Source organism: Lygodium microphyllum, chromosome 4, assembly GCF_053477565.2.
Source record: "Lygodium microphyllum isolate KBCC chromosome 4, Lygodium_microphyllum_v1.1.10, whole genome shotgun sequence".
Lineage (NCBI taxonomy): Eukaryota > Viridiplantae > Streptophyta > Polypodiopsida > Schizaeales > Lygodiaceae > Lygodium > Lygodium microphyllum.
This window is the reverse complement of record NC_141138.1, coordinates 119,252,076-119,272,329: the sequence shown is the minus strand read 5'-3', so window position 1 is coordinate 119,272,329 and position 20,254 is coordinate 119,252,076. Positions and strand designations below refer to the sequence as shown.

The following is a 20,254-nucleotide window of genomic DNA, read 5'->3' as shown; positions in this document are numbered from 1 at the left end:
CTGTGGGGTCGTGGCCCTCACAAACAAATATGGCAATTGAGTGCACTGTGCGCTTGAGCTATTGTCTTGGAAGTCTTCAATGTCTCAGGATCACTTGTCCTTACTACATAACTGAGGGAAAATACAATGATGTTTTTTTCCATGGTCACTTGGATAGAACCGTGAGCATGGGTTATCCTGCAAGTGAGGGAAACTCCAAGATAACATGTCACTATTGTTGAGATATCGAGCTCCACTCGTGATACGCCAGGGTGACCATTGTGTATTTATGTCACCGACTTGTGAGTTGCAGACGCGGTTGGTACACCGCCCATGAATAATAGCTACATGATAGCTATCCTTATCTACTCTAGTTCGTGGCTCAGTTAGTATGCCACCTTAGTTAGTTGAGTTTGGTTTGAGACCCATATATAGGGTTCTTGTATTTCTTTGTATTAGAGTTCTTTTTGGCTTACACAACTAAGAAGAGGAAAATTGTTTTCAGCCTCCACCCTTGTGTGTATTCCCCCATTGTGCAAGCAAGAAAGCTTCAAGTGAGACTCCTTCCTTCTCTCCCACAATCTTGACATGGTATCAGAGCCTTGTTCGTGGTAAGGAGCTCAAGAAAGCAAGTCAAGCTCGCGGTGTTCTGGTAAGAGGAGTAGTGTTGCTTTCATTTTCTGTTTTGGGAGCAGATCTCTGCAGGTAGCACAGCCGGAAAGTGCAGGAGTGCATTGTCTCAGGTTGAGACGCCCTTCGCGGTGAAGCAAGAGGGCAGTATATGCTATGGGAAAGGGCTTTAGCCCTTGGCAACCTTGTTTTTTTGATTTGAGGCCATTTTGGGGCCTGTTTTGGAGGCGGAAGTTTTGTGCACGCACTCGGGAAAAGGCCCAGTTTTATGCTGTGCAGCCACTATTCTACAGGTCGGTGAAAAGTTACTGTAGAAATTGCATCGTATGCTTGTGCGCAGAGACATTGGGAGTTAGAGAATCATCCTTGGTTCCTGTTTATGCAAAATCGTCACTAGGAAGTGACTGTGTGGTCAAATACCACTTTCGCCAGTTTTGCAGATTTGCCCTTGTGAGGGTGAAGCTGTGTTTTTTGCAGTGACAGAATTTTTTACAGTGTTCTGTAATGGCGTCTGATTCTCTTTCACAGATTGTCACTGAAAAGCTTGACAATAACAACTTCCAAGCATGGAAGTTTAGAATGAAGAATTTCCTCATGGGAAAAGGATATTGGGAATTTGTTGCAGGAAATGAAGAAGAACCAGTTCTTCCTGATGTTCCCAATCAACAGCAAATGCAGGCATTTAAAGCATGGCATGAGAGAGCCAGGAAAGTTATGTATTGGCTGTTTATCAGCATTTCAGACTCTATTATTGTGCATATTCAGGATGCAAGTACGCCAAAGGAGGCATGGGATACTTTGTCAAAAATGTATAGCACAAATACGCAAGCCAGGAAAATGCAGCTCAAGCAAGAGTTGCATAATGTGCAAAGAGAAAATATGAGCATCAATGACTACCATATGAAGGTGAAGAAGATTGCAGATGCACTTGCTTCCATTGGGTCGCCAGTGGAAGATGATGATTTAGTTTCTGTGACCTTGAATGGTCTAGGAAAGGATTATGCACAGTTTTGGACATCCATTTCAGTTCGTGAAAGATTTCCTGATTTTGAGGAGCTGATTGCTCTTCTAATTTCTGAGGAGCAAAGAAATGGTGGTGCATCTTCTTCAGGAGGAACTTCAAAAGAAGCTATCTTCTACTCAAATGCTGGAAGAGGTAGAGGCAGAGGTAGAGGAGGCTGATTTGGAGGCCGTGGTAGAAATCAGAATATGCAGCAAACTCAAGAAAACCAGTCCTACGGAGGAGGACGTGGTAACTCTAGAGGCAGGGGGAGCCAAAGAGGTCGTGGTGGATGGCAAAGAGGCCAAAATGCAAACAGTAATGTTGAATGCTACTATTGTGGTAAAATGGGTCATATGGCTAAAGACTGCTATAAAAAGCAGAATGACATCATGAATGGAAAACTGCAACAAGGAAATTATGCATCCTCTAGTAGAAAGGGTGATGACAGAAATGAGCATCTGTTTATGGTGCAGCACATGAACAATTCTGTGACAAGTGCAGAAGAAAGCAATGATGTATGGTATGTTGACTCAGGTGCATCAAACCACATGACAGGTAATGCAGAATGGATGGAGGATGCAAGGAAAATGGAAAAACCAGGATTTGTGGAGATTGGTGATGATACTGCACATCCTATTGTGCAGATTGGAAAAATTCCCTTGTCTATGCAGGATGGGAAAAAGAAATACTTGTCCGATGTATTTCATGTCCCGAATATCACCAAGAATCTGGTTTCTGTTGGTCAAATGGTTGAACAGGGCTTGCAGGTCAGATTTAATCCTCATGGATGCTTTGTTGAGGATATGAAAAATAAAGGTCGCTTGATAGCAAAATGAAAGAAGAAGGGCAGAATGTTTACGTTGGATGCAAACATGTCTGAATTGAGTGCAGCAATGTTTGCACATGGGACCGGTGTAGTTGCAGATATTGATATCTGGCATAAACGCATTGGTCATGTTAATGTACAACGACTTAAATCAATGCATGCCCAAAACATTGTTGCAGGATTGCCCAAATTCAAGGTTGCAGAAATGCATAAGGTATGTGAAGCCTGTCAGTTTGGAAAACAGGCAAGGAGACCATTTCCTAGACATGTTCAAGAGAGTGAGAAGCCATTGGAATTAATCCACTCTGATGTGTGGACTACTAAAGCTGCATCTCTTGGAGGCTGTCATTATTTTGTAACTTTTATTGATGACTATAGCAGAAAAGTTTGGGTGTATTTTATGAAAAAGAAAAGTGAAGTTTTTGGGCATTTTAAAACCCTTAAAGCTATGGTTGAAAAAGAAAGAGGTTTGCAAATAAAATGCCTAAGGTCAGATGGAGGGGGAGAGTACCTCTCAAATGAGTTTGCAAGGTTCCTGCAGGAACATGGCATAAAGCAGCAATATTCATGCAGTTATACCCCACAACAAAATGGAATTGCAGAAAGGAAAAACAGGCATATTGGAGAGGTATCTCGTGCCATGCTCAATGAAAAAGACTTGCCAGATTTTTATTGGGCTGAAGCAGTTGCTACAGCAGTCTACATAATGAACAGGACTCCCACTGCAGCAATACATGGAATGACTCGAGAGGAGAGGTATACTGGTAGGAAACCAGATATTTCTCATTTGAAAATTTTTGGTTGCATTGCCTATGTACATGTGCGAGATGAGTTGAGATCCAAGTTGGATCCAAAAGCTGAGAAGTGCATCTTTATTGGTTACTCTCTGCAGCAAAAAGGGTATAGATGCTATAACCCTTCTACTCGTAAGTTTACAGTGAGCAGAGATGTTGTTTTTGATGAGATGAGTAGCTGGTATACAGTAAATGTGATTGATGATGTAGATGCACAAAATGGTAATGCTGCACAAAATTCACAGCAGCAGTCACAAAATATTAGTGGACCTGGAGCATCTTCTAGCAGTGGTTCACATTCTTTGCCATGGACAGGCAGATTGAGATCAGGAGAATCTTCTCAAAGCAGTGCAGATGGTGGTGTGCAGGTATCACGAAAAGGAAAAGAGAAGGTTGATCAGCCCATGTTTGATGTGAATGCAGGTCACTCTTATGTGGATGGTGAATCCAGTGGCTCAGAACAGAGCATTGATGATGAGTTGGGTATTCCTTCTATTGTTACACCTGGAGTAAGGAAGACCAGGGATGTTTTGAGAGCACCTGGGAGTGAACCTACTTTGCGCAGGTCTACGAGAGCTAGGTATCCTGTGGATAGGCTGAAATATGATGGATTTACAGCCATTCACTATGCATATATGGTCAAAGTGATACATGAACCAGAACCCACATCTTTTGAGCAAGCCATGGGAAAAGAAAAATGGGAGAAAGCCATGGATGAAGAAATGGATGCCTTGGAAGCAAATGCTAAATGGAAATTGATACCTTTGCCTAAAGATAAAAATGCAATTGGCTGTAAGTGGGTTTATAAGGTGAAGCACAATGCAGATGGTTCTGTGAATAGATACAAGGCAAGATTAGTAGTCAAGGGGTATGCACAGACATATGGCATTGACTATGAAGAAACATTCAGTCCGGTTGCAAGGATGGCAACTATAAGAGCAGTCATTGCTATGGCTGCATCAAAGGGATGGTCTTTACATCAGATGGATGTAAAGAATACCTTCTTGCATGGTGATTTGCAAGAAGAGGTCTATATGGAGCAGCCACCAGGTTATGTGCATGCTGTTCATCCTGAGTTTGTTTGCAGGTTGAAGAAAGCCTTGTATGGCTTGAAGCAAGCACCTAGAGCATGGTCTGACAAGATAGGACAGTATCTTGTCACTATTGGTTTTTAGATTTCCAAGGCGGATTTCTCACTTTATGTGAGAAAAACAGAGAAAGGTATTATGCTGCTTGTCATTTATGTTGATGATTTGATTATGACAGGTGACAGTGATGAAGATATCCTTCATGTGAAAATGCTATTGAAGTAGAAGTTTGAGATGAAGGATTTGGGAGAGCTGCGTTATTTCTTGGACATTGAGGTTATTAGATCACCAAGTGGGATACAGCTCTTGCAGAGGCAATATGGATTGGACATGCTGTCCAAATATGGGATGACAGGCTGTAAGCCTATTTCAGTTCCTTTGGAGCAGAATGTGAAGCTGAGCACAGATACAGGTGAGCTTCTAGAAGACCCTACTATGTATAGACGCATAGTAGGAAGTTTGATTTATATGACTATTTCCAGGCTAGATTTGAGCTATGCTGTTGGATTGGTAAGTCAGTTTATGCAGGCTCCAAGGAAACCACATTTGGATGCGGCTAGACGCATACTCAGGTATGTGAAGTCCACATTGCAGTATGGACTATTTTATGAGACTGGGGTTCAGATACAGTTGCATGGATACACTGATGCTGATTGGGCTGGTAGTATCTCTGATAGACGATCTACCAGTGGATATATGTTCTCTTTTGGGAGTGCTGCAGTCACTTGGAACAGCAAGAAACAGCCTACAGTTGCCTTGTCGAGCACAGAGGCTGAGTACAGGGGTGCAGCAATGGCTGCATGTGAGGTAGCTTGGTTGCATAAGCTACTTTATGATATGCATCAGTCTACAGATGGGCCAGTTGTCATTTATTGTGACAACATGAGTAGTATACACTTGGCAAATAACCCAGTCTATCATGCTAGAACAAAGCACATTGAGGTGCATTATCACTATGTGCGAGAGAGGGTTTTACTAGGTCTTATTGATCTAGTTTATGTCAGCACAGAGGATCATGTAGCTGACATATTCACGAAGGCATTGGGCGTAGAGAAGCTGCGCAAGTTTAGAGACCTACTTGGTGTGCAAGAATTGGGATTGAGCTCGAGGGGGAGTGTTGAGATATCGAGCTCCACTCGTGATACGCCAGGGTGACCGTTGTGTATTTATGTCACCGACTTGTGAGTTGCAGACGCGGTTGGTACACCGCCCATGAATAATAGCTACATGATAGCTATCCTTATCTACTCTAGTTCGTGGCTCAGTTAGTATGCCACCTTAGTTAGTTGAGTTTGGTTTGAGACCCATATATAGGGTTCTTCTATTTCTTTGTATTAGAGTTCTTTTTGGCTTACACAACTAAGAAGAGGAAAACTGTTTTCAGCCTCCACCCTTGTGTGTATTCCCCCATTGTGCAAGCAAGAAAGCTTCAAGTGAGACTCCTTCCTTCTCTCCCACAGTCTTGACAACTATTGTCAAAATGTTGCTACTTGTGCAACCATTTGCAAATGCATGATCTATTATGTGTTGCCACTGGATCCTACAATGACACATTTGGTGATCCATGTTGGGGAGCATGCTCACAGTGGTCAACAAGGCACAAAGAGGGCAACCCTTGACAAGGTGCGGAGGCTTGTGAGCACGGTCCTAAAGATCGAAAAGGGAGGCCCATGAAAAATACAGATTCTAGTCACTCGGCAAATGTTGTTTGAATCTTTAACAAAAGAAGACGAGTTGGAGGCGATTGAGGTGGACCTTAATCATTTTCTAGAAGAAATGATGCCACTTGTGCAGAATAAAGGGTAAGCTTGTGCATTATTATTTTTTGCTTACAATGTATGTCCTGCATTTGTAATAACCATCTAATAAATACATAGGTTCAAAGGCATTGTTTCACAAGAGAGAGCCAAACAAGGTCAAGTGGTTGGTGATGGGTATGACAACATACTTCTTTTGCAAAAACGTTGTGTCTTCCCATTTTCCCATGGAAGTAGATTTCCGGGACAAGGTGATGCCAAGGAGAAGTGCTACTTGTTTAAAATTTCCACCAAGGGACCAACATCAGGGGTGGACTTAGTTAATCGTATGAGGCGAATAGGGACTGGAGATTTACGACGTGCATGGGTGCACTTTGATCATACCCATAGGATTGATGGGTGGGCAACTATGTCTTGTTCAGTTTATGATCACGGGTATGTGGCAACATAATTAAAGCTTGTATTGAAATTAAATTTTTGTTAATGAACACTATACTAATGTATCAATCATGAACTAGCATGAGAGCATTACAGGTAATTGCAATATGTGAATTTAAAGAGGAGGACGAAGAGTCTCAAATCCTGTTTTGGAGAAATTTGAATTCTGTCATGGTTCAATGTGGCCATGATCCACCTGACTTTGCTAGATTTATGTTCGATGAGGCAAGTGCAAATTGGATGGCAATAAGGGTTGTGTACAATGGAGGACCTCATAACATAATGGAAGGGAGGGAGCGCTCTTGTCTTTTTCATTGGGAGCAAAGTTTGCAAAAGCATACCAAGAAATTAGTCACTGTGGATAAACAAATGCATCACATTGAATTGTGTGAAGAATAGAGGCTAACAAGGACAACTCAACTAGCCTCACTTCATGCCTCTGCTATCTGAGATTGGTGGGCACGAAATGTAAACAAGGAACACATCAAGGCTTTGGATAGGTGGTTGAAATGGTGGGAGCAAAGAATTGCCCCACTGGGGAGGAATTGAATCTCATGTAAGTGTGTCATTTTTTCTAGCTCATTAAGATTTGTTGCACAATGTAGCAATGGGGAGAGCTACTGATTCTATTTTTGGATTTGACTCCGCAGGCTAACAAAAGTCCTTGGGAACATGCTCAAATTCCAAGCATAAACTTATCAAAAAGTGTCCATGCTAGTTGGTTAGCAGGTGAGAGTGGAAAACGAAAGATATCACTTTATGATGCATGTGTTAGTGATGTTTTGAATGCATATATTCAATGTGCAAAGAGGTTGGGCTATACCACAAGGAGGTTTATTGGATCTGGGCCTTCTATGGAGTCTTTGTTGGCTAGTGCCAGCAAAAGGGAATCCCCAAATCCCACCTCTGTTGCACGTGCGTTGCAAGGTGTTGTAGTTGGAAGTCATTTGTACGAGGAGCCTATAATGCAAGGTGATAGGGAGACTGTGCAAAGAAAAAAGAAGGGAGGTGGAGCAACTGTAAGTTCTCATAGACCGGGGTGCATGATGGAGTCAAGGCAATGGAAAATCAGGGGCAGGCCGTGGAGTATACAGTTTGACGATGGAAAGATGGAAGAGATATGTATCCAAGAGGATGAGGAGATACCAATCAAGCCCTTTGCAAGTGGAGTAAGTGCACCAGATGCGGGAACATCAACCCACGTAGAAGAGGTAGAAGTGGCATAGGAGGAGTGGGCTTTACGAAGGACACCACCTAACTGTGTGAGAAAGTGTTTTGGTATGGAGGGTAGAAAGAATTGCAACAGCAAATTACAGAGTCGGCAAGTGGGGTTAGTTGCGCCCTGCTTTTGGTCTAAGAGAGCCTATAAGAACAAGGCCATTGCACAATGGATATGGTTCTGTAATCATGATGTCAAGCATACAAACGTTGTGCAGAAACAAGTGATAGCATCACCAATTGTTCCATCTTTGTGGCCAGTTGATATAGGAATAAATATATCAAAGGAAGAGTGTAGCAGCCTAAGATAGGCTGGTTTCAAGTTTGCCTGCTTTATAGCACCACCAAGGAACGAGAAGAGCAAACCTCCTATTTCTACAAAATGTGGTTCAAGTGGGAGAAGACGCAAGTGGAGACATGGAATTTCCAAAGATGCACAAAAGAGAATAGAGGCAGCTGGTTGCATGGTTGTGACATTCTTGGAGGAGGTAGTGCAACTTGAGAGACAACATTCAGTATTTTGAGTCTTGACAGAGAGTTGTTATGATGTGCACATCAAAGAAGAGCCTAGGTGCACTTGTCTTGATTTTCAAAAAAGAGAATCCACCCAAAAGGCATTTCTTGCTTGCAAATATATGTATTATGTGTACATGCACATACTTGGCCTTCAACCCAAGGAGCACATGGTCATACATCAGCCTGCACTAACTCCGATTGACCTTGCGTTTGTGTTAGGGCAAACACGTAAGATATGTCAAGATTGTGGGAGAGAAGGAAGGAGTCTCACTTGTAGCTTTCTTGCTTGCACAATGGGGGAATACACACAATGGTGGAGGCTGAAAACAATTTTCCTCTTCTTAGTTGTGGAAGCCAAAAGAACTCACATACAAAGAAAATAGGAGAACCCTATATATGGGTCTCAAACCAAACTCAACTAACTAAGGTGGCATACTAAATGAGCCACGAACTAGAGTAGATAAGGATAGCTGTCATGTAGCTATTATTCATGGGCGGTGTACCAACTGCATCTGCAACTGACAAGTCGGTGACATAAATACACAACGGTCACCCTGGCGTATCACGAGTGGAGCTCGATATCTCAACACTCCCCCTTGAGCTCAATCCCAATTCCTGCACACCAAGCAGGTCTCTGAACTTGCGCAGCTTCTCTGCGCTCAATGCCTTCGTGAATATGTCAGCTACCTGATCCTCTGTGCTGACAGAAACTAGATCAATAAGACCTAGTAAAACCCTCTCTCGCACATAGTGATAATGGACCTCAATGTGCTTTGTTCTAGCATGATAGACTGGGTTATTTGCCAAGTGTATACTACTCATGTTGTCACAATAAATGACAACTGGCCTATCTGTAGACTGATGCATATCATAAAGTAGCTTATGCAACCAAGCTACCTCACATGCAGCCATTGCTGCACCCCTGTACTCAGCCTCTGTGCTGGACAAGGCAACTGTAGGCTGTTTCTTGCTGCTCCAAGTGACTGTAGCACTCCCAAAAGAGAACACATATCCACTGGTAGATCGTCTATCAGAAATACTACCAGCCCAATCAGCATCAGTGTATCCATGCAACTGTATCTGAACCCGTCTCATAAAATAGTCCATACTGCAATGTGGACTTCACATACTTGAGTATGAGTCTAGCCGCATCCAAATGTGGTTTCCTTGGAGCCTGCATAAACTGACTTACCAATTCAACAGCATAGCTCAAATCTGGCCTAGTAATAGTCATATAAATCAAACTTCCTACTATACGTCTGTACATAGTAGGGTCTTCTAGAAGCTCACCTGTATCTGTGCTCAGCTTCACATTCTGCTCCAAAAGAACTGAAATAGGCTTACAGCCTGTCATCCCATATTTGGACAGCATGTCCAATCCATACTGCCTCTGCAAGAGCTGTATCCCACTTGGTGATCTGATCACCTCAATGCCCAAGAAATAACGCAGCTCTCCCAAATCCTTCATCTCAAACTTCTGCTTCAACAACATTTTCACATGAAGGATATATTCATCACTATCACCTGTCATAATCAAATCATCAACATAAATGACAAGTAGCATAATACCTTTCTCTGTTTTTCTCACATAAAGTGAGAAATCTGCCTTGGAAATTTGAAAGCCAATAGTGTCAAGATACTGTCCTATCTTGTCAGACCATGCTCTAGGTGCTTGCTTCAAGCCATACAAGGCTTTCTTCAACGTGCAAACAAACTCAGGATAAACAGCATGCACATAACCTGGTGGTTGCTCCATATAGACCTCTTCTTGCAAATCACCATGCAAGAAGGCATTCTTTACATCCATCTGATGTAAAGACCATCCCTTTGATGCAGCCATAGTAATGACTAATCTTACGGTTTCCATCTTTGCAACCGGACTGAATTTTTCTTCATAGTCAATGCCATATGTTTGTGCATACCCCTTGACTACTAATCTTGCCTTGTATCTATTCACAGAACCATCTGCATTGTGCTTCACCTTATAAACCCACTTATAGCCAATTGCATTTTTACCTTTAGGCAAAGGTACCAATTCCCATGTAGCATTTGCTTCCAAGGCATCCATTTCTTCATCCATGGCTTTCTCCCATTTTTCTTTTCCCATGGCTTCCTCAAAAGAAGTGGGTTCTAGTTCCTGTATCACTTTAACCATATATGCATAGTGAATGGCTGTAAATCCATCATATTTCAGCCTATCCACAGGATACCTAGCTCTCGTAGACCTGCGCAAAGTAGGTTCACTCCCAGGTGCTCTCAAAACATCCCTGGTCTTCCTTACTCCAGGTGTAACAATAGAAGGAATACCCAACTCATCATCAATGCTCTGTTCTGAGCCACTGGATTCACCATCCACATAAGAGTGACCTGCATTCACATCAAACATGGGCTGATCAACCTTCCCTTTTCCTTTTCGTGATACCTGCATACCACTATCTGCATTGCTTTGAGAAGATTCTCCTAATCTCAATCTGCCTATCCATGGCGAAGAATGTGAACCACTGCTAGAGGACGCTCCAGGTCCACTAATATTTTGTGACTGCTGCTGTGAATTCTGTGCAGCATTACCATTTTGTGCATCTACATCATCAATCACATTTACTGGTTTATACCAGCTACTCATCTCATCAAAAACAACATCTCTGCTCATTGTAAACTTACGAGTAGAAGGGTTATAGCATCTATACCCTTTTTGCTGCAGAGAGTAACCAATAAAGATGCACTTTTCAGATTTTGGATCCAACTTGGATCTCAACTCATCTCGCACATGTACATAGGCAATGCAACCAAAAATTTTCAAATGAGAAATATCTGGTTTCCTACCAGTATACCTCTCCTCTGGAGTTATTCCATGTATTGCTGCAGTGGGAGTCCTGTTCATTATGTAGATTGTTGTAGCAATTGCTTCAGCCCAATAAAAATCTGGCAAGTCTTTTTCATTGAGCATGGCACGAGATACCTCTCCAATATGCCTGTTTTTCCTTTCTGCAATTCCATTTTGTTGTGGGGTATGACTACATGAATATTGCTGCTTTATGCCATGCTCCTGCAGGAACCTTGCAAACTCATTTGAGAGGTACTCTCCCCCTCCATCTGACCTTAGGCATTTTATCTGCAGGCCTGTTTCTTTTTCAACCATAGCTTTAAGGGTTTTAAAATACCCAAAAACTTCACTTTTCTTTTTCATAAAATACACCCAAACTTTTCTGCTATAGTCATCAATAAAACTGACAAAATAATGACAGCCTCCAAGAGATGCAGCTTTAGTAGTCCACACATCAGAGTGGATTAATTCCAATGGCTTCTCACTCTCTTGAACATGTCTAGGAAATGGTCTCCTTGCCTGTTTTCCAAACTGACAGGCTTCACATACCTTATGCATTTCTGCAACCTTGAATTTTGGCAATCCTGCAACAATATTTTGGGCTTGCATTGATTTAAGTCGTTGTACATTAACATGACCAATGCGTTTATGCCAGATATCAATATCTGCAACTACACCGGTCCCATGTGCAAACATTGTTGCACTCAATTCAGGCATGTCTGCATCCAATGTAAACATTCTACCCTTCTTCTTTCCTTTTGCTATCAAGCGACCTTTATTTTTCATATCCTCAACAAAGCATCCATGAGGATTAAATCTGACCTGCAAGTCCTGCTCAACCATTTGACCAACAGAAACCAGATTCTTGGTGATATTCGGAACATGAAATACATTCGACAGGTATTTCTTTTTCCCATCCTGCATAGACAAGGGAATTTTCCCAATTTGCACAATAGGATGTGCAGTATCATCACCAGTCTCCACAAATACTGGTTTTTCCATTTTCCTTGCATCCTCCATCCATTCTGCATGACCTGTCATGTAGTTTGATGCACCTGAGTCAACATACTATACATCGTTGCTTTCTTCTGCACTTGTCACAGAATTGTTTATGTGCTGCACCATAAACAAGTGCTCATTTCTGTCATCACCCTGTCTACTAGAAGATGCATAATTCCCTTGTTGCAATTTCCCATTCATGATGTCATTCTGCTTTTTATAGCAGTCTTTAGCCATATGACCCATTTTACCACAGTAGTAGCATTCAACATTGCTGTTTGCATTTTGGCCTCTTTGCCATCCACCACGACCTCTTTGGCTCCCCCTGCCTCTAGAGTTACCACGTCCTCCTCCATAGGAATGGTTTTCTTGAGTTTGCTGCATATTCTGATTTCTACCATGGCCTCCAAATCGGCCTCCTCTACCTCTGCCTCTACCTCTTCCAGCATTTGAGTAGAAGACAGCTTCTTTTGAAGTTCCTCCTGAAGAAGATGCACCACCATTTCTCTACTCCTCAGAAATTAGAAGAGCAATCAACTCCTCAAAATCAGGAAATCTTTCACGAACTGAAATGGATGTCCGAAACTGTGCATAATCCTTTCCTAGACCATTTAAGGTCACGGAAACTAAATCATCATCTTCCACTGGCGACCCAATGGAAGCAAGTGCATCTGCAATCTTCTTCACCTTCATGTGGTAGTCATTGATGCTCATATTTTCTCTTTGCACATTATGCAACTCTTGCTTGAGCTGCATTTTCCTGGCTTGCGTATTTGTGCTATACATTTTTGACAAAGTATCCCATGCCTCCTTTGGCGTACTTGCATCCTGAATATGCACAATCATAGAATCTGAAATACTGATAGACAGCCAATACATAACTTTCCTGGCTCTCTCATGCCACGCTTTAAATGCCTGCATTTGCTGTTGATTGGGAACATCAGGAAGAACTGGTTCTTCTTCATTTCCTGCAACAAATTCCCAATATCCTTTTCCCATAAGGAAATTCGTCATTCTAAACTTCCATGCTTGGAAGTTGTTCTTGTCAAGCTTTTCAGTGACAATCTGTGAGAGAGAATCAGATGCCATTACAGAACACTGCAAAAAATTCTGTCACTGCAAAGAACACAGCTTCAGCCTCACAAAGGCAAATTTGCAAAACTGACGAAAGTGGTATTTGACCACACAGTCACTTCCTAGTGACGATTTTGCATCAACAGGCAATAGGGATGATTTTTTAACTCCGAATGTCTCTGCGCATAAGCATACGATTCAATTTCTACAGTAACTTTTCACCGACCTGTAGAACAGTGGCTGCACAGCATAAAACTGGGTCTTTTCCTGAGTGCGTGCAGAAAACTTCCGCCTCCGAAACAGGCCCCGAAATGCCCTAAAATAAAAAAAACAAGGTCACCGAGCATATACTGCCCTCTTCCTTCACCGCGAAGGGCATCTCAACCTGAGACAATGCACTCTTGCAATTTCCGACTGTACTACCTGCAGAGATCTGCTCCCAAAACAGAAAATGAAAGCAACACTGCTCCTCTTACCAGAACACCGCGAGCTTGGCTTGCTTTCTTGAGCTCCTTACCGCGAACAAGGCTCTGATACCATGTCAAGATTGTGGGAGAGAAGGAAGGAGTCTCACTTGTAGCTTTCTTGCTTGCACAATGGGGGAATACACACAAGGGTGGAGGCTGAAAACAGTTTTCCTCTTCTTAGTTGTGGAAGTCAAAAGAACTCACATACAAAGAAAATAGGAGAACCCTATATATGGGTCTCAAACCAAACTCAACTAACTAAGGTGGCATACTAACTGAGCCACGAACTAGAGTAGATAAGGATAGCTGTCATGTAGCTATTATTCATGGGCGGTGTACCAACCGCATCTGCAACTGACAAGTCGGTGACATAAATACACAACGGTCACCCTGGCGTATCACGAGTGGAGCTCGATATCTCAACAAGATATGCCCTGTTATGTAGGAAGCCCAAAGTAAGCATGGCTCATTCATTGTTCTGGCCAACTCATCATCATGCACTTCATTAGGGTGTGACATGTCCTTTTTGTTACATGAAGATCGATCAAGGCGTAGCAATCTTGGAACCTTTCTAGATATTGTACTCCTTTTGGGTAATGCAAAACTTTGGAATGTTATTATTTGTTGTGATTATTCAGCACCATTGCTCCCTTTACTGTGAATGGTTTAGTATTCTCCTTGGGAGCTCCCAAATGATGATGCATGCATGATGCATAATATATGTTTATGTTAAAGAAGAGCAGTAGTGTGTGACATGTCGTTTGTAGAAAGCATCCAAGGTTGTTTCAAAAAGCTCTAAAAATCAATTTCAATTGCAAAAGAACGAAATCAAAAGCTCGCAAAAATAACACACCCCAAAAGTTGAGGTTTAGGGATGGTGATGCCAATATATTTAAAGAGACAGTTGCGAAATTTCATAAGTCCATGGTGGAGGCATGGACTACAAATAGCATAACACACTACATGGTCAGTAGTGCCACCATTACAAAAAAAAATCATCATGTCGAATTAGTTTGTGCTTCTAATCTCTCTTCTTGTGCAGTATATACTTGAAGCACATGGTCCATACTTTGCAGATCAAGGAAGTTTGGCAGTATCATCAACTCAAGGCATGGAATGATCTCATTGGCAAGCTCACTGTGCTTTTCAAAAGGCAATTAATCATGGAGGTGGCATCAATGATTTCAATTCTATGAGGCAATTATTACAATGGTACTATAGGAGATTAGAGATACGATACGAGGAAAAAGAAAAGAAGTCCAAAACCGTTCAAGCGGAATTTATAAGTAGGGCAATATATGAAGTGAGAAAAGCAAGATATGAAAACAACACAGCTAGACAACGCGATGCAGAATGGTCGACAACCTAAGAGAGAGATGGCAAGAAATGGAGACCTAGATAAAGATAATACTTTTGATGCATTTAGAGTCAACGAGTGAGCACACGTTCTAAGGATATGACACATCAATACTCCTACCTTTAACATGAGATGTCTTTTGCAAATTTTGTTTAAAATTTCCAAGGTTTGTCACTATGTTTTTCAAAGTCTATTTCAGACTATGTTTTTAAGTTACGAAAAGCCAATTTCAAAATCCTAAGACAAAGATATGAAAATTCCAAACCTTGGAACATTCACTAGCCTAGATAGAGAGGGGCATGAGGGGGGTGGTAGGAGAGAGAGAGAGACAGGAATGGGGTGGGTTGGAGAAATGAAATGAAATGATAATTTTAAAGTTCATTTACACCACAATAAGTTTAAAAGTTTTGTACTTAAGCCAAGTCTCTCCTTTCATTTTTTTCCATTACTCTTCACTCTACCCTCCACCTTTCTATCCTTTATCATCACAACCATGGCACGTTCCAAGATTCCTATCAAGAAGGCACCTACAAAAGCAAGAGCTCAATACTCTTCTGAATCTAGTGAGCATATTGTGAGTGACAAAGGTCCCCTAGAGGCCGATAATGATGGCCTTACTGCAGCTAATAGTGGTGTCACTATTTTGTCTAACAATGGTGACCCTAGTGTGGTCAATAATGATTGTTTGCCATTGTCCAGAAATGGTGGTCCACATGCTCCAGTTGCTCCACCTCTCACTACTACTCCAACTGGTAATACACGTCCTCCAACACATAAGAAGTGAAGATGGAGACCATGCACAGTTGCGCTACACCTGAGATAAGGAAATTCCAAAAGAGTGCTAACTTGATTATTCCTAAGGTACCATTCTCTAGGTTGGTGCGAGAAATACTGCAATATCTATAGTTAGGGCATCATCACAAGTTCTTTTCAAGGAACCAAGCAAGGAATGTGGGGTGATGGTCAAGCCAAGCCTTGCTTGCTCTCCAAGAAGCAACTGAAAGTTAGTTGATTGATCTAATGAGTGATTATCAACTTTTTGCCATTGGTCCATAGAGGCTAGATGTATGCCCTGAAGAGTCTAGAAGATAGACAAATGATGTATTCTCTAGGAAGAGATACTCAAAATCCCATATGCACAGTGAGGTACAATTGTACAATCCAAAAAGCTATAAAGGCATGTACTTGACACTCATTTTAACATATGGTACAATCAATTTGAGTCACTCAAGAATGTATTTATGAGTCCAAGCTAATCTATCTTGGAACCTAATTCACTTGAGCTCAAATTTCTCATTCTAATCATGTATAGTATGTTTGATTTCTGTCCACCATAGCTCATCTAGTTCTAGGTCCATGATTCTCAACATGGTATCAGAGCCATGGATGAGCTAGGTAGCTAGTGGTGTGGTTTCTTTTGTTTGGCTTTAGGGCCAATGACCTCAAGAGAGAGCCAAGATCTAGTTTCGTGATGCTCCCATCTGCATCTCGATCAAACTTGAAAAAAAATTTCCTTCAATTCAACTAGTTGTTCTTGATCAAGAGGTGCATGAGCCATGGCGAGGGACTTCCTGGAAAAATGGGTTGGATCATAGGGATGGAGTACAACAGCCTAGTTATTTTACTAGAAATGCCCCCTTAAATGCTAAAGAGATACATACTAGGTCTCATCAATATTCAATTGCAGGGTATAATAACCCTGAGGCACAGAGATCATATGCTTTCTTCAGATAATCCACTGGACGGATAGTGAAGGTGGAGAGCATATGACACATAGAGTAGATACCAATAACAACGGTTTGATCGAGTCTCAAGAGTTTGTTGATCTTCATGCCTCTGATTTGAGCAAGGAACAACCATCACCATACACAGAAGAGTAGTTACATGCTCTTTTTCATGCATTTGATATCAATGGCAATGGCTTTATTATAGCATCGGAGCTGGCTCATTCAATGGCAAGGCTTAGACATGCACTCATAGATAAGGAGCTCACTGAAATGATAAAAGAGGCAGACATAGATGGTGATGGAAGAGTATGCTATTCAAAAATTGCAATTGCAATCACTTCTACTGTTTTTGAAGCTGTGTCAAGCCTTGGATCAGCAGCTTGAGTCATTCTATTATGCTAACAATCAACAGAGACAGAGAAAAGAATAGGAGTCAAGAGGAGATAAAGAAGAGAGAAATCAATAGAGTCCCCTCCACAGTCGCAGCTAGAATAGTGACCTGCTGATTGAAACCGCGCCATTTTCTGGTGGCTATCTCTGTTCGTCTCATGATTCAGTGTCATTATCTTTTTTAAAAAAATCTAAGGTTGAAAATCCTTATCACTAAAGCCTCTTCACACAAATCATTTCTCACACTAAGCTTTGCCTTCATACACACTGAAATAGATTTTATCTTGCTTGCACACACATAAAAAGGTGCTTGAATCCTTGCAAAAACTCATCAAGCATCTATGTCATCAAGTGTTTGTTACACTAACACTACGCATCCATTCCAATATTTGTCAAAGCATTTTGTAATTAAGATTAGACATTGCATGAGTATACTCGTGGTAAGACCTTCCCATATCCCAAAATTGAAATGATTTGCTTATACCATGCCATGTCAAGCCATGTACTCCAAATTCGAGAGATATCCAAAGAGAAATATGTTCATCTTGTATGCCAAAAACATTGCAGCATCCATGCTAAGCCAAAGGCCAATCCTATGTATGGCAAAGAAAGCTTGTCGAAAGCCATGTACCTATAAAGAAAAAAAGATTGTGTCAAGAAGACTGGAGTAAAAGGCACGTACCACATATCGATAAAAGGGATAAGGAGCACAACAAAAGCCAAGGATCATGAAGATAAAGAAGTTCAAGAAGATCAAAGGTTGCCAAAGAAGAAGCAAAACAAAAAGGATGAAGCAAAATATTTTCTGCTGCTACAAACCAACAAAATGTTTTTGCAAAAAAATTCTTATAAAAAATCTCAACTTCCATGAGTGTATTTGTTTCCCATAGTGGATTAAAACCCTTACAAAAAATGTAAAGTTTCAAGCCTTAACTTGACTAGGCTACCAAAGAGCTAGTCTCTCGGGCCATGTCATCATGTAGGGGGGCAAAAGCCAGCAAGGGTAGGAACTCATCATTTGAGGGTTGGTGTTGAGAATAGCAAATGATGTTGGCCCATAGAGGCTAGATGTATGCCCTGAAGAGTCTAGAAGATAGAGAAATGATGTATGCTCTGGGAAGAGATGCTCAAAATTTCATATGCACAGTGAGGTACAATGGTACTATCCAAAAAGCTATAAAGGCATGTACTTGACACTCATTTTAACATATGGTACAATTAGTTTGAGTCACTCAAGAATATGTTTATGAGTCCAAGCTAATCTATCTTGGAACCTAATTCACTTGAGTTAAAATTTCTCATTCTAATCATGTATAGTATGTTTGATTTCTGTCCACAATAGCTCATCTAGTTCTAGGTCCATGATTCTCAACAAGCCATTCATGCCCAACGTATCACTATTAAGCCCATAGATATGGTTCTTGTTCATAGGATCCGCAACAATAAGGATGCATTTAATCTTAATGTCAAAAATATGATTTGAGAAGCTACCTTGTAATTGGATCTATGTTTTTAGCTCAGGTTTGGTTGTAGATTGTAAGGAGCTTAGTTTTAGGTTATTTTTCTAGTAGACCTTCAAGTATTTGATAGTAGTGGCCTGCAAAATGGAGCTAAATTTTGCCTAGCTCTAGTTGTACTCGGTGCGATGTACTATCTATCGTGTGTTTCATAGTTTCATAATGCCAAATCTAATATTTGATATTATATTTTGCCATGATTTGCATTGTGTGTATTTCCAAGTTTCTAATTTTCAAAGTAGTTTCGTTGAGGATAAATTCAATGCACAATCACACACACATCAGTGATTAGTTGTACATGGGCCGATGCACTATATCTTTACTGTATTAAGTGGTTTGGCAACATTATATCTGATATGCGATATTCCATTTGATCCATGACTTATTTTTTGTGAAATTTTAAGTTTCCAATATTTCACATTGTTTGGTTGACAACACATTTAATATACAGTTGTACATACTCGGTGGTGAGTTTTTCTGTTAATTAGTGAAGTATAATCCAGTTAATGGATTTTCAAAAAATGATAGAACCATCAATTTTATATCGAAATTCGATGAAACTTCACCCACATGCTGAGCATCATAAAAACTTATGTATATTAAAAAATTAGCCCCATAAAAAACCTTCGAGACACTTGTCTAGAGACTCACATCTGGGGCCTTGAACTTGGGGATTCATGGCCCCAGACGCCAGCCTTGGGACAAGTGTGCTAGAGACTTTTGATGAGACCAATTTCTTTTTGGGTAGTTGATGTGTGGTAGAGGCCAAGTCCATGGGTAAAATTTCATGTCAATCGGATCACTAGTCATATTTTTCCAAAGCCTGGATACATTAATTCCAGTTTAAGGGTTTTTGAAAAGTTTTGCTATAAGTTTAAAGTTTCACCTCATTTTACACATTTCACTTTTGAGTTTTGAGTTTTCTCTCCTAGAAGACATGGTAGGCACCAAGCAAGCGGCCCGGAGACATCCCCCCAAAAATCCCATGCATAGGCCACCTTCCCCAGCTCCATTACCACCATCACCACACTAGCATCGCAAGCGTCGATGGAGGCTAGGCACATTGGCTCTTCATGAGATCCGCCATTACTAGAAGACCACGCACCTCCTGATACCAAAAGCCAGTGCTGGAGATTATGAATGGCATACTGATTAAGAACAATAGGAGGCACTTCCCAGATAGATCACACTTGCAACAACTCGATTGATGGACTGCCCAAGCCCTCCCTGCACTACAGGAAGCTGCCAAAGCTTACCTCATCGACTTGTTCAGAGATTTGATCTATGCAGTAGTGCATGCAAGGAGAGTCACCATCATCGATAGGGATTTGCGGATAGTGAGGTTCTTCCAATGATAGGAGGATAGTCCTCGCGGAGATCATCAACAATAGGGGTATACTGTTAAAACATATACAGAATGTAGCTTCCAAAGAGATTTTGTAAAGCCTTGGTTGTAATGGATCCCATGTAAAATGTTATGAATATGAATACAGGTTTTTTAGCATGTCTTATTTTTGTTTATTTGCTTGTTATTTGTTTTATTTGTATATTTGAGTTATCATTACATGTGTTCCAACGAATACATGTTGTGCACGAACTTGATAAAGCACTAGGTATTGGATACATGTTAAATTTAGGGTACAAATCGTG

At 41.1% G+C, this 20,254-nt stretch overlaps 2 pseudogenes; one reads left to right on the top strand and one right to left on the bottom strand.

The window, feature by feature from the left end:
- LOC148037535 (putative calcium-binding protein CML11) overlaps nt 1-16,528 on the bottom strand; it is a 260,777-nt pseudogene extending 244,249 nt beyond the window's left edge.
- On the top strand, nt 6,022-7,064 carry LOC148037536 (uncharacterized; annotated as a pseudogene).
- Nucleotides 16,529-20,254: the final 3,726 nt, after the last annotated feature.